Source organism: Cheilinus undulatus, linkage group 1, assembly GCF_018320785.1.
Source record: "Cheilinus undulatus linkage group 1, ASM1832078v1, whole genome shotgun sequence".
Taxonomy (NCBI): domain Eukaryota; kingdom Metazoa; phylum Chordata; class Actinopteri; order Labriformes; family Labridae; genus Cheilinus; species Cheilinus undulatus.
The window spans coordinates 50,652,825-50,667,318 of NC_054865.1; the positions used below are offsets into that span (position 1 = coordinate 50,652,825).

The 14,494-nt window shown below is 38.5% G+C and overlaps 1 protein-coding gene across 1 annotated transcript in view; it reads right to left on the reverse strand.

Annotated features, from left to right (window-relative positions):
• kifc3 (kinesin family member C3) overlaps positions 1-14,494 on the reverse strand; it is a 62,433-nt gene that overhangs the window by 46,958 nt on the left and 981 nt on the right. The gene's annotated exons all lie outside the window — the stretch shown is intronic.

Sequence of the window (14,494 nt, forward strand, 5' to 3'; positions counted from 1 at the left end):
GGCCTGGCATTCAGGTGAACTTCTGCCTAAGCCATCTCTTCCACAAGTCCAATTTGTAACTTGTTCTTCCTTGTACTACTCTCCAGCATCACCTGGAATTCTATCTATGCCCAGATCAACCAAACATTTTGTCTCCTCAGCAGAAATATCTGGAATTGTCATCCTGACTGTTTATCTCAATGCTGTCAATGACAGCTGTGAATTTATCAGGGACTTGAAGGGTCATTCCATTTCATTTTTGTAGGTTTCTTTACTACCCCTTATTACTCTGTTTCAAGGGCCAAGAGGGCACTTGTAATCGAGGGTAGGAGTTAAAGTTAGTAATGGGACTGGGCCTTCGTGTGCATGCTTGTGTTTTGATGATTCCGTAATTTTGACTGTAACTATGCATGCATGATGTGCATGTCACTTCTCTAGAGAATAATGAAAGGTCAATAAATTTGAGTGTTTAAATGTTCTTTTTCCTCTTTCATGGATATAAGGCATCAGAATACACTGCTGTGGTTTTCTAGAAAGCTTTTATAAGTTGTAGCTCATGCCCTCTGTCTAAACATGAGAATATTAATCAGGATCTGTTCAGAAAAGGCTTTACCATAACAACAAACCATAACAGCATGAGATTGTACATTTTTTGCTTCACTCTTGGAAGAAGTTGTAATGCTGTACTTCATCAGAGGAGTTCTTTACCATTTTAACTGTAATCCAGGAGTAAAAATCTCCAAGTCAGTGTCAACCTTGTTGCTAACCATCCAGCACAGATTCTTCTGCCCTGTCCTGAATACGTGACACATTTTGGATCGTGGGAACTGGACTCTGTGGGAGCTGACAGGCTGAATCACAGCCAGTGAATTATGATGCATGGATCCGTTCATGGACTCGCAGCGTACACTGGTGACCCGTCCTCAAACGGGACCGTTTCTGGAAACTGTTCTGCTTCAACAAAAGAGGACTTTTCCAGTTCAACGACCGCTTTGAGGGTCCTAATGAGGAGGGGGCCGAGTCACAGCAGGAAACGCCCACGGGAAGCACTCTGAGATCACATTTACTCAAAGGATCCTCACGTTCCACTACAACCAAAGCTGAATGTGTCAGAAGACTCATTCTTTTAGAGAAAAACAATGTATTTCCCAACCCCAAATGAAAATGTTTGATTTATCAATCTAATTCAGCCTGCTGGAAGAGAAAGAAGAGGTTCAGAATATTAAACCAGTGCAGACATATTCTAAAATGGAGGTTATCATTGGGTCACCTTTGTTGCTGTAAGTGGGTCACCGTTACGAAGGTGGGTATCAGGTGTAGAGACGGTAAGAGGCTCAGAGACTGTGGATTAAAACAGATTAATGGAAACATGCTCCTCTCTTCATTTAAGGAGCTTTTAATGACTCAGAGGCTTCACTCTGCAGCAGCATACAGACTATCTCCATACACGTTTGTTCCCATGAGACGTTCTCCTCACAGAAAGGTGTGCTTGTTCTTACCTCTGGTTTTAATAACTGCTAAAGTCCAAAAACAGACTAAACCTATATCAGGTTTTATTTAAATGAAAACTTGCATTAACTTGTGGAAGCCACATTTCTATCTGTGATTGATTATGGTGATATACTGTATATGCATGCAGCCTCCTCCTCCTTAAAGAGACTTGATTCAGTATATCATGCTTCTTAATGTTTCATTTCAAATGCTAAAATCAGTCACTCACCACTGCATTATTTATGATCTGGTTGGTTGGACATCACTAAGCATTCATAGACAACAACACTGGTATATGTTCATCTATAAGGCTCTGCTAGGTAAACTCCCAGAATACCTCAGCAACCTTCTCTCTATCAGCTCTAGTAGTAACTATCTGCAAGCCTCCAAGTGGTTGCTTCTGAATGTTTTTCCCCGGTTTTTGACGGATCTGGGCAAAACGGCGTTCTCCTATCATGCACCATGGTCATAGAATATCCTTCAAATATCTCTCAAATTAACAACACTCATATCCTTTATTGATTTTAAGAGTATCATAAAGAATGCAGTAAAGGAGGAATGTCACTGTTTTTCTTGAGAGGTCACTTTCTCTGAATAGCTGTTATTCTGTTTTATTGTTTTATTGTTTTGTTTTTGCTGTTTTATTGATCATTTATGTACCATGTATCTGTACCTGTTTTATATCCCTTTTGACTTTGCATGGCTGCTACCTTGGCCAGGTCTCTCTTGTAAAAGAGATTTCTAATCTCAACGGGACTTCCTGGTTAAATAAAGGTGAAATAAACAAATAAAAAACTCAAATATTTCCAAAAGGTTTTAACTGAAATCCTTCCAATTTTATAGTAGTAATGCATCTAACCATGGCATGGCAACAAAAACTGCACTCTGCAAGGTGGATTTACTAATGATGTCAACGACTGAAAATTTGAATTGAATTCAACCTCAGAATTTCTGTAGTTTATCTCAATTATTTGCATCCTTTTTGGCCTACTTCAAAATTCAACATTTAAGCATTAAAAACAGCTTGTGTGTCACATTGAATAAAAAAAAATTACAAATAACATCCCCAGAGTTCAGTTAAATTCATCATCAAGAAATGGAAGGACTATGTGACGTGTAAATCTGGCTAAATACACCTATGACTACTCTGAAGGAGTTACAAGCTTCAGCAGCTGCGATAGGAGAGACTCTGCAGACAACTGCTGTTGGCCAGGTTCTTCACCAGTCAAACCTTTATGGGAGAGTGACAAAGAGGGAGCCACTGTTGAAGAAAACTCAGATTTAATCTGGACTAGAGTTCCTCGAAAGGCATGTGGGAGACTCCATGGTCAAATGGAAGAAAGCTCTTTGGTCCGATGAGACCAAAGTGGTGCTTTATTTCCATCAGACAGAATGTTAAATAGTGCTCATCACCATAAACACAACATTCCCACTGTGAAGCACAATGATGGCAGCATCATGCTGTGGGGATGCTCCTCAGCAGCTGGCCCTGGAGGGCTTGTAAAGGTAGAAGATCAAATGAATGCGGAAAAATATAGGAAGAGAACTTCGGCTCAGGAAAAGATTTATTTTCCAGCAAGTCAATGACCTGTAGCATACAGTGAAAGCTACACAGAAATGGTTTAAAGACAACAAAGTGAAGGTTCTGAAGTGGCCGAGTCAAAGCCCAGACCTCAATCCAATGGAGAATTTGTGGCCGGACTTGTAAAGTGCTGTTCATGCCTGATTCCCATGCAACCTGACAAAGCCTGAGCAGTTCAGCAAAGAAGAATGGAGCATGTAAAATGTTAAGCAGATTCACCTATTTCATTTTTCAGAACAGTATTAGCTTTTTTTGATAAACTGAAAGACTCTGGGCTTTGAAAAAAACAAGGCATGCATAGTCTCGGTATCAGTCGCTGTTTTATGAGTGGCATCACCACAATCAATCAGAAATTGAAAAAAAAAAAAAAAAAAAACAGTCTTAAATCATCCATTACGCTTTGCCAAATGGATTTTTCTTTCTTTCATAAAAGTAGAGAAAGAGGGTAAAGAAAAGAAAATCGATGGAAAAAAAATAAAATACCTGTAGGAGTTTGGCTGCTCATATTTGTAAAAGGTTATAGTGAGCTGATGCTGAGCCAAGAAAAGAGAATAAAAGGAGTACAGCATAATAAAACATGGTTGATTCTCTTTTATGAAAACCGAATGTGTCAGAGGTTTGTCTCAAAGTGCCGCATGGAGGCGTTTGTAGAGACACTTTCAAACCGCCGCCTATTGAAGTTCAACTTCAGCTGTGAAGGGCTGTTTAAACAGAACATTAACTATAATGACTGGAGCCTTCACAAAGAAACCAAACAAAAACTCAGTAAACAGACAACAGCCCGCCGTGTGCTCCAGCTGTGCCTCCAGATGTGCCTGCAGCAAAGAAACAAGAAAACTAGGATGTACTCTTTACGTCCTTCTTTCTAAGTGTTTCTCTCGACTCAAAGAAAAACTGCCTAACTGCCAAACTCTACAAACATAAAAGTCACATGAAGCAGTTTTCTGACGGTCAGACTTCACCTGAACTCACCACAGCTTTGTTTAAGGAGAGATGGAGAGAAGGAGGAGGAGTTGTTTGTGTTTCAGCGGTTTACTTACTCCCAAAATGCATTGCACACACCCATTACAGCTCCACATCGGAGCTATTTCAGGAGGAAATTACAGAGTAAGCAGCAGCTGGGTGGAAACACACACAGAACCATGAAACAGGGCTCTAATATGACATCAGTGTTTGGTATAAAGAGAAAGAAAAAGGAGGAGGAAAGAGCTGACTGTGGAGGAAAGAAGCACAGAGGAGGAGGAGGGAGGCCTTCGTCTCGTTTCCTGTCCCTGTTCTTCTTTACTAAAAAAACAAACAGTAATATTATCAAATATCTGATCTAAGGAAGGGGGGATTTCTCACTCTAAATAACTGTTATTTAGAACAAAGACCAGGCCCTGTGGTCTCTCATGGGAGCAGGAATGTCTGTAATCCAGTCTGTCTCTGAAGGTTCAGGTCAAGTTTGAAGTAAATGCAGGTAGACTCTGAATTCTTGAAGATGTGTAGTTGGGGCCCTGGGATTTCTGTGATTCACTGAATCATAAAAAATTGCAGAACTGGACAAAAAAACAAAAAACAAATCTACTGTTAAACACAGAATTTATCCCAAACAACACAAACACGCCGAAGTGGCCGCCTAAAACGGCTGCAAAGTTGGCAAACAAACCACAAAACTCAACACTTACCCCCCAAATACAGAGCTGACCCCCATGTGTCATCATGAAGCTTGTAAACATACTGTTTATTAGAAAAATAAAAATAGATGCAATGACCACTTGTTACCCAAAAGCCAAGGAAAAACACTGCACTTCTACTTACACTGTGAAAATAGCATAAAAAATTAGCCTCTGAGCCACAGAGCACCTGCAAAGAGGAAATCCAGACTCTCTGCACACAAAATACTGAGCAAACTGATCAGCTGAGCAAACAGCTCCCTGTCCCGTTTACATGTACTGTATGTAAATGAGGAGTATGAGGAGGAACGTTCAAATTTCAGTGCAAAACTGCTCCTCTCACACAAATCAGCCTCATTATAAATATCAACTGATCCACAAAGGCCAGCGCTTACTGCCACAGGCAGTAAAAACAGTGCAATCTAACACCAAATGAAATCAGATATTAAATTTGGCACTAATTCTCTCTCCCACTCTTGCTTCTTTATTGAAATGCTCCTGAGGATTCTTAGATAAACTTCTCATTAACAACAGACCGTTGAAACAGTAGGACTCGAGCATGAGTAACTGTAGAACAAAACATGTTTCTCTTACTCTACTGCCATGTGTCCCTCTCATCTATTAGACAGAAATAAATAACTTTGTTTTAAAAACACTCTGAATGTGAGCTGAAGTATTTGAGGAGCAGTGGTGAGTTAGAAATGTCATTTTATATTTCTCAGTGCTAGGTCAAACGTCGGAGTAGCACGCTGTAATATCAGACACTCATAGAGAAGTTTACAGACAGGCTGACACCCTTCACGGTGTACTCAGAGCAAGGATGTCAAACTCAATCACAGCAGGGGCCAAATTCTGAATTTGGCTCCAACATGAGGACTGAGCAGGGTCAACATTAAACTATTAACTGTCAACCTCATTTTCACCAGCAATGAATTATGAGAGAAAAAAACCTTAGAACTGATGATGAAGGATTTTGAGACTGAAGAGGGTCAAAATGATAAGTTTAAAGGCTCAAAATCTGAGATAAAAATTCAAACTTATTGGCTCAAAAGGTTCAAAACATGGCATATAAAGTCAAAATAATGTTTTTAAAAGGCAAATGTATGAGATACAAAAGTTGAAATCATGATTCTTAACAGTCAAAATATGAGATCATTTTAACATTATCGGTTTAAAACGTCAAAGTGTGAGAAAAACATTTAAATTTTTTAATTAAAGGTCAAAATATAACTTAAAATTTTAGATTGAGGATCTAAAAGGTTAGATTATGAGATAAAAGTCAAAGTAAGGAGCTTAAAATGTCAAAATGTGAGAAAAAAAATCATAACCATGAGTCAAAATATAACTTAAGAAAACTAAAATTGAGAATCTAAAAGGTAAAAAAATAAGATAAAAAGTCAAAATTGTGAATTGAAAAGTTCAACATATGAAATAAAAAGTCAAAACCATAACTTTGAGTCTTAAATGTGAGATGCAACATAAAAAATGTGAAATGAAAGAGAAATGTATTTTACCACATTCCTGACTTTTTATCTCATTATTTTAACTTTTTACTTTCTTCATTTTTATGACTAAACTAGGATATTTTAGATCATCATGGTTAAGTTTACATTTTTAAACTGGAGGAAATCTGCAGACCTCAAACCAGTGGGCTAGTTATAATAAATATGATATGATCTGGTGGGCCGGGTGTAACTGTACCACTGGCCAGATTTTGCCCCCGGGCCTTGAGTTTGACACCCCTGATTTAGAGGAAGTTTATCTGTGGTTTTATTTTTTCTGTTTACTACAGCTGTTTGTCTGTAAATTGTTTTACGCTTCTGCACATTAAAACAACTCTGCAGCACAAACACAATGTGTTTGGCCCATTAAGATGTTTTTTCTAACACAGACAGTCAAAGAAAAGGAAAAGATTAATAAACATCATCATGATGAGTTTAAAATTCAGTAAAAGGAAATTCAGATTTAGAGAGAAACTTAGATAAATGAAGCTGTTTGGAAGTGAAATTACTTTCTTATTAACATAAAATACCTGCATTAGTTGCATAAAACAGCTGAATTATTCTCTTTTTTTTTTTAATTTAATTATTGGCACTGTTCAGCCTTTTAAAGAGAAATTTTCCTTTTTTAACTACATAGGCAGCTCCACACAGCTGTATCCATAAGAACACACAGACGCTGACCGACTTTACTCTTCTTTCCATGTTTCTGCTGAATCAGCTCAACTCGATCTGGTGGTTGTGGCTTTAATGAAATCATTCTGATATAATTACATGACATCATTAATGTGTTTAAATCCCCGACTGTTCTCCCTCCAAACAGCCACTTCCTGTCTATAAGGAAAAATGCTGAGAGCTCGGATAAAAACTTTGAGGAACTTTAACATCATATACAGTCATTTATGGACTAATACCTGTGTTTCCATGGCAACCATGACAAGACAATTTAGAAAAATTAAAAATTCTGTCTTTATAAAATGTTGGAAATAGGGTAATACATATATATGAGGTATTGTTAGATCCTGTTTAATGAATATTCATATTCATTCATCAGCATTATGAATCAAATTAAATTAAAAATATTTATCCATTGTTTAAATCCACCTTCAAATCAGCAGAATAAAAGTCAGTGAGGTCACTCAACGGGCTGACTGACTGTTAAATTATGATGTGTTCAAGGACAGTAAAAAAACCAAAACAATTATGACATGACTGTAAATAAAATGCCATCATGTGTTCTCATTAGGAACGGGTGGTAATACCGTATCCTGGGGTACTAAAAAACAGCCGCGGTATTGCTTAAATTACGTCATCAAGATGGCGGCGTGTAATGAGCGTGTTTATAATAAAAGGATATGTGCCTGTCTTCTACAGCAGCCCCCCTGCCAGTGTGTGGAGATGCTTTAAACCAAAGGGTCTATAGTGGTGGGGATCAGAACCACCTCTGCCTCCTAAAGGAGATTCTCAACTACTCAAACGTGGTTTAGACCCTAAATGGAACAAAAAAAAAGAATTAACAAAGACATAAGATAAAACAAACATGTAAAAAGCAAAAGGACAAGCATGCATAAATTTAGTTTTTCTTCATTTCCTGAGACAGCTTGAAAATTTGGTCATCTCAAGAAATTTTCTTATCTTGAGAAAAAACAGCTTTGTAAACCAAAGCAGGAAAAAGTTAACAGATGATGTTGTGACACAGAAACTGAAGATTCAAAATCTTTGCTGATATTTACATCCGATATTTTGACCGTGCATATCAGCATACCAAATGTAAAGTCTGGCCATACAGCATATACTATTAAATTAGTGGAGTTTTAGGCTGGCCCAAAGACCTATGAAAGCTGAGATCTTTTTTTTTTTTAATTCATACTCATTCTTTAAACTTTAGAGTGTGTTTAAGAAAAAAGGTTTGTTTTGTTTTTCATCCTCAAACCTAAAATTGTGTTCTAAGGACTGAGTTTTTGCACGCTGGTGTGCCGTGGTAATTCATACAACCATAGCTTTCTACAACTAAATTACAACTAAAGTTACTGCTGCATGCTCAAAAGAGACTATTTTGTATGGATATGGATATGATGTGCATTGAGGTTTTGGCTTGATCTTGGGTGTGGTAAAAATAAATAAATAAATAAATAAAGTCTGAAACCTACTTGTTTGGACATTTCAGTGGAAAAAAACAACATTTTTGCTTTAAGAGTTAAGAACATTTTAACAACCTTTTTAAAAGGAAACATTGCCAGTGTGTTTTTGTACATTTAGACAGTGTGCATATGTTTATCTGCAACTTTTGAATAACAAAACCATGAATTATGCAATATTGGGAGTCAAAGACTTCTAATTTGTCGCCCTGGTATCAAACAGGTTTCTATATGGTCTGATTTTTACTAGAATCATTTCTAAGTTTATCATTTTAGTATTATTATAACCGTTTGTTATTTCTTTAAAGAAAATAAATATCCAGATATTTATTGTGTGCCACCATTCACATCTAAATATGGAGAACTGTTATTGGACCACATTGTCCAGCCCTAGCTCTAATCAGTAAACGTAAGAACTCAAAGAATACTGATTTATCCCTCAATGAAGCTGCTCATGTTGCATTTCTGCTCAGACAGATGTCCTGCAGCATCATGGGAAATACAGCTCAACAGCTCCACCTGCTGGACTCACCTGGATCGGTCCATCCAGTCCAGTCTGCTGCCGTCTGGTTTCAATCAAACTCATGTTACATAACAGTCCCAGCTGAGCTCCAAACACACTCACATGCATCCAAACAGGCTGCACATTATCGCCGTTACAATACCTGTGTTAGCAGCTGCAGTGTTTTTCCACACAAAGTTTCACTCCTCATTTCCTGTCATGCTGCATTCAGGGTCTGTGCATGAAGCAGCCACAGCGTCATCATGTTCAAAAAGACGTTAAATTTCACACACCGACCACACCCGAACGCAGCACGTCCTGCAGGCTGACAGAGAGTCCGTCTGACGGGTAGAACAAGTTGATCCCAAACCACAAATCCAGGACAGAAACCACATCAATACTGAGTCTGGTTCAGCCAAGAGGATTGACTTTTAAGTTTCATAACACACAACAGAGATCTGCACAAATCTGACGTCACATTTTGAAGTCTTGTGTTATTATAGGCCATTCCTTTTGTTAACAAATACCAGAGTCAAACCAACTATGTGTGACGACATGATAGGGATGTGCAGTTCAAGGAAAATCACTCTTCTTAGAGAGTCAACGGCAATTATTATGGACTGGGATGCACCTCTTTGCATAACTTCTAATTGATTATTTTAACTGAATATATATATATTTCCTTTGACAATACTGACTTAAATAAATCCATTCTAGGAAGATTTTTCTGAAGTTCAGTGGAGTTAACTTCTAAGCACCACCTCAGTTGTGTCGAACAAAAAAGCAATCCAAAAAAGCCCATTTCTAGAAACCAGATAATAATGACCTGTCCCATTTCATTCAAACTCTTATCTTAACAATTCTTCACGCCCCTCAAACCAAAGCTTTTCCCACAGCATCACACGCAGTCTGAAACCCGACATGCTCTGAATCTGATTAAGAAGAACTAAATCACATTTCCCCAGATACGACTGAACCTCGTGCTGCTGCTTTAAGACAAATCAGATCTTCTCTCCATCTCACAAACATCTTAGAAATCCTGACAGAAGAGGAAAAAAAACACTGACTGCATTCAGGGCATTATACTGCATACCCACAACAACTGTGTGCAAGCTGCTACTCATTAAAGTATGCAGATGTTTACTGCTCATGCACTTTAAGCTTCATCTTATAGAGTTGAAGGAAATGAAAGCAAACATACAGCAGCATCTCCTTCAGCTCTAACATGAGGGTTAAAATTATTCAGCTTGATGATTTTAATGAACATTAACATTTAAAGTATAGATCAGAAACACCTGTCTGACTACTGGAAGAAACCAGATTTAATCATGTTCTCACTCTTTAACAAGTACAACAGTATTATGAATACATTTCAGTCTGGTTTCAGACAACATCACAGCATGGAAACTGCTGTAGTTAGAGTAGTTAATGACATTTTGATGAAGGCAGATACAGGTGAATGCTCTGTACAGGTCCTTCTTAATCTGACCACTGCATTTGATACAGTGGATCATACCATGCTTATTGAGCGGCTGAGGTCTTGGGTCGGCGTCTCTGGCATTGCCTTAGGTGGTTTTTGTCATATTTGTCCAACAGAAAGTGTGTTGTGTCTGTAAATGGTTTTAATTCTACAGAGGCCTTTTCTCCCCATGGTGTACCGCAGGATTCCATCCTTGGGCCAGTCTTATTTCCTCTTTATTTACTCCCCCTGGGCAGAGCCATGGTATCTCCTATCATTGTTATGCAGATGATACCCAAATGTATCTGTCCTGTAAACCATCTAATCCTTCAAACACTGTTTCTCTTAAAAATGGTCTTGCAGCAGTTAAAGATTGGATGGCTGAAAACTTTTTCCATTTAAACACGTCAAAAACAGAGATTCTTATTTTGGGCCCAGAGCATGTGTTTGATGAAATCAGTTCTGCTCTTGGAGAACTTGCAGATAACCTGGTACCTACAGTAAAGAGCCTTGGTGTTATTTTAGATGGTAACCTCAGCCTGGAGCCTCGTGTGAAAATGCTTTCACAGTCATGTTTTTATCAACTCAGAACCATTTCCAAAATTCGCTCTTTTATCAGTTTTAATGACCTGGAAAAGGTTATTCATGCTTTTATCAAATCTCGATTGGATTACTGTAACGCCTTTTTTAGCTGTCTTAATCAGAACTTACTCTCACGGCTTCAGTGCATTCAAAATGCAGCTGCTAGACTCTTAACCAGATCAAGAAAGCATGAACAGAACACATCACCCCTATTTTATCCTCACTTCACTGGCTCCCTGTGCGTTTTAGAGTTGATTTTAAAATTTTAGTCTTGACCTTTAAAGCCCTACACAGTCTGGCCCCATGCTACCTCTCAGAGCTTTTAACTTTCTATTCGCCAAAGCGATGCCTAAGATCCTCTGATAACCTTTTATCTGTCCCTAAAACCAGATTAAAATCAAAAGGTGACTGGGCATTTGCTGTGAGGGCTCCAACCCTGTGGAATGGTTTGCCTGAAGGTCTCAGACTTGAGGATTCACTATCTTCTTTTAAATCAGCTCTAAAGACACACCTTTTCAGATTAGCCTTCTCTTAAAAAAATGTCTCTGCTTTAAATGTACTTCTTTTGTTTTTACCAATGTTTTGATGTTTTAGATTTTCATTATTTTTGTTTTAAATTATTTTATTTTTCCATGTATTGTTGAATATATGTATTTTATTTCCTGTCAGACTTCTTGTGAAGCACTTTGTGACTGAAGTTTTGAAAAGTGCTATATAAATAAACGTATTATTATTATTATTGCTTCAATTATCGTCATGAAGATGGTGCGAACAGTGTCGCCAACTCCTCAGTAAGGAAAGTTGCTATTGGCTGTCATAAAAGTCACTAAATGACATCATCAGCTAATATTACTAGTACCATTAGAGAGCTGTCTGTCTGTCTGTCTGTCTGTCTGTCTCGACTTGCTAACGTCCCCGTTGCTCCAATTCTCATTCATGACTCTCAGAGGACTCCTTGGCTATACTGGGTTGAAACTGGAAGCATGACAACATCATGTAAATGTATAGATTTTGTATAAAACTCCAAAATTTCCGTTTTTACGCTTCACTTTCTCGTCCTCAGGTCACACAAGAGTGTATGGCTGCAGCTCCAGACTCCATCTCCGTCATCAGGCAAATCCATCTTAAAAAGCTCAAATCCACAACGTTTGTGCCAAACCTAATACTGTTCAGCCCAATCAGCATCATTTAAGGAGAATGAGGGAGTAGCTATGGGCGGGGCTTAGTTAGACTAGCCATTTGAATGGCTGCCTTCAGTGCGATGATTGGCTAGGAGCTACAACATAGCAGCAGTTTTATCAGAACTGGACCATGTTTCTGTCTGAAATAAATAATAAAAACAACAATAATAGCTTTTTGTGATGGAAAATATGTTTTTTCGCTCTTCTCCCGAACTGCTTCAGCATGAGTTTGTGGGAGTTACTGTATGGTGGCTGGTTGTACTGTGAGTGGTTGTTTACAATGGCTGCTGGTGGAGTGATTAGCTCGGACTTAGCCACAGCAGCGGTTTTGTCAGAGGTGGACCACATTTCGTATCAAAACAAGAGCAGAGAGCCACACCAAAAGATTGTCTTGGCAGAGAAGACGTTTATGCACGTCTCCCTGACCGGCCTTGACATTGATTTTATCCAAAGAGAGGCTCCGCCATTAACAATCTAAAGTGGCGTTAGCCTGTCAGTTCAAGAGTAGCGCATGTGTAGAATGCTATTTTGTGTTGTTGCTCTGATTGGCCTGTCATAAATGTGACAGACAGAACGTCCCTCCAGAGAAATTTTTTAAAAGTCCTGCCCTTCCCGCTTTCTATGGGAGCTTTCCCAGATGGATGTGAGATATAGTCATGCAATGATATATGAAACACTCTGACATGGCAGGTTTCAGCGAAATTCAGCTGTCGGATATAACAGTAATGTTGGCCGTCTGGAAAATGATGCTCATTTATGCAGCTTTTAGCTCATTAGCTGATTCTTTCATGCAGCCTCACTCTCATAAATGCCATACTGTTTACCCTGGATACAGTACAATCTCTGGGTATTTTTTTGTTAAAAAAGGTAGAATGTTCTTAGTTTGCAAACCTCACAGCTTTCTGAAACACTCTGATCATGATGTTCTGTCCCTAAAAAGCTCCTCTACAGTCTGGGAGTCATTCTGCTGTGCAGCATCTGGCCTTGAGCAAACCCTCTTTCCGCTGTAAAGTTTGTCTCAAATCTGAGGCAACAAGAGGCAACATCAGCACGACTCATTTATTCCAGAGTCTCAAACAGAAGCGCAGCTGAGAGGGAGCAGAGTGACAGAGTTACACAAGACTGTGGTGGCATAATGAAAATGGTTAAAGAGATGTGGTTTGGGAAATAAATCTTATAAATCAGTATCACCCAGCATTAACTTAAATGGGTGGTTCCAAACATTTTATTAATAAAAGCAAAAACCAGGTGTGCATTAGTACAAATACAACCTTTCAGCAGCTTTAACCCTGAACTTTGCAAACACTCAGTTAATGTTTAATGATCTCTAGCTCAGAGAATGACGCGGTTTCTGTGAGGACGGGCTGATATGTTCTGGTATGCGTTTGTCTCACAGACTACTACCATGTAGAGCAGAAAGATTGTCAGCACGGGAAACACTGCTGAAGGCCAAACACAGATAAATCCACTTCAATGAAATACCAGAGAGCACATCATGTGAGCGGAGATACAGTATGAATCATCTCCTCTCAAAAATAAATCTCAGCTATTCTAGTACAAACACTTATCTGAAGAGACGTCAGAAAGAGGCGGTCTCAGGAAGTCAACATGAGGGCGTGATGCTATCTTGGTCATAGTAACAGCTCTGGAGCCGCTCACAGATCAACAGTTTTTGTTCTTTACATAAATTTCAGAGTATTATTTCACAGAGTGAAGTTTAACAGGGATTAATAGGACAGATAGCTGGCTCTGGAAACCGGACCTCGACTGCAGGTCTCCATCTGGGGATGAGAGTCTAAGTAATAATGCAAAATATTAACATCCAGGTTGAAAAGACTTTACAGTAAAGATTGGGAATGATTTTAAAATACTTTATCAATTAATTTAAAAAAAAAATAGGATTTCATTCAACTACAATCTCGTTTTAAAAAGTTTTCCCCATTATTTCCAGCCCCTAGTAATCATGTTGAACTTCCACCCAGTGTTCCCACAGAATTTTAATAGACTATGATGGAGGACTCCGAACCGTCTAAGGGGGTCTGAGGATGTGATGCAAATTTGGACATTTTGAAGTTAAATGCATCAATCCTGTGCAATTTGAGAGAAAAAATTAAGAGGCTATCAATGGAAATGTCATTCTCTTAAAAAAATGTGCTCTTGTAGGAATTAAATCAGAGGTGTTCTAATAGCCCATCCCAATTTCCATTTTTTTCCTGGTCTGACCTGACAATAAAGATTTTGGATGATGGAGATTTCCTTTCCTTAAAAAATCTCTTCACATCAAAAGATGATTTTTTACCTTGTCTTCTTTGGGAAAATGGGACGGACTGAGAAACTCACGGCTCGACAGTGCAGGCAGGACATATGTCAGACATAGAAATAAACATTATAGATACTAAGAGCTAGCGCTGCTAATTCTAACAGCA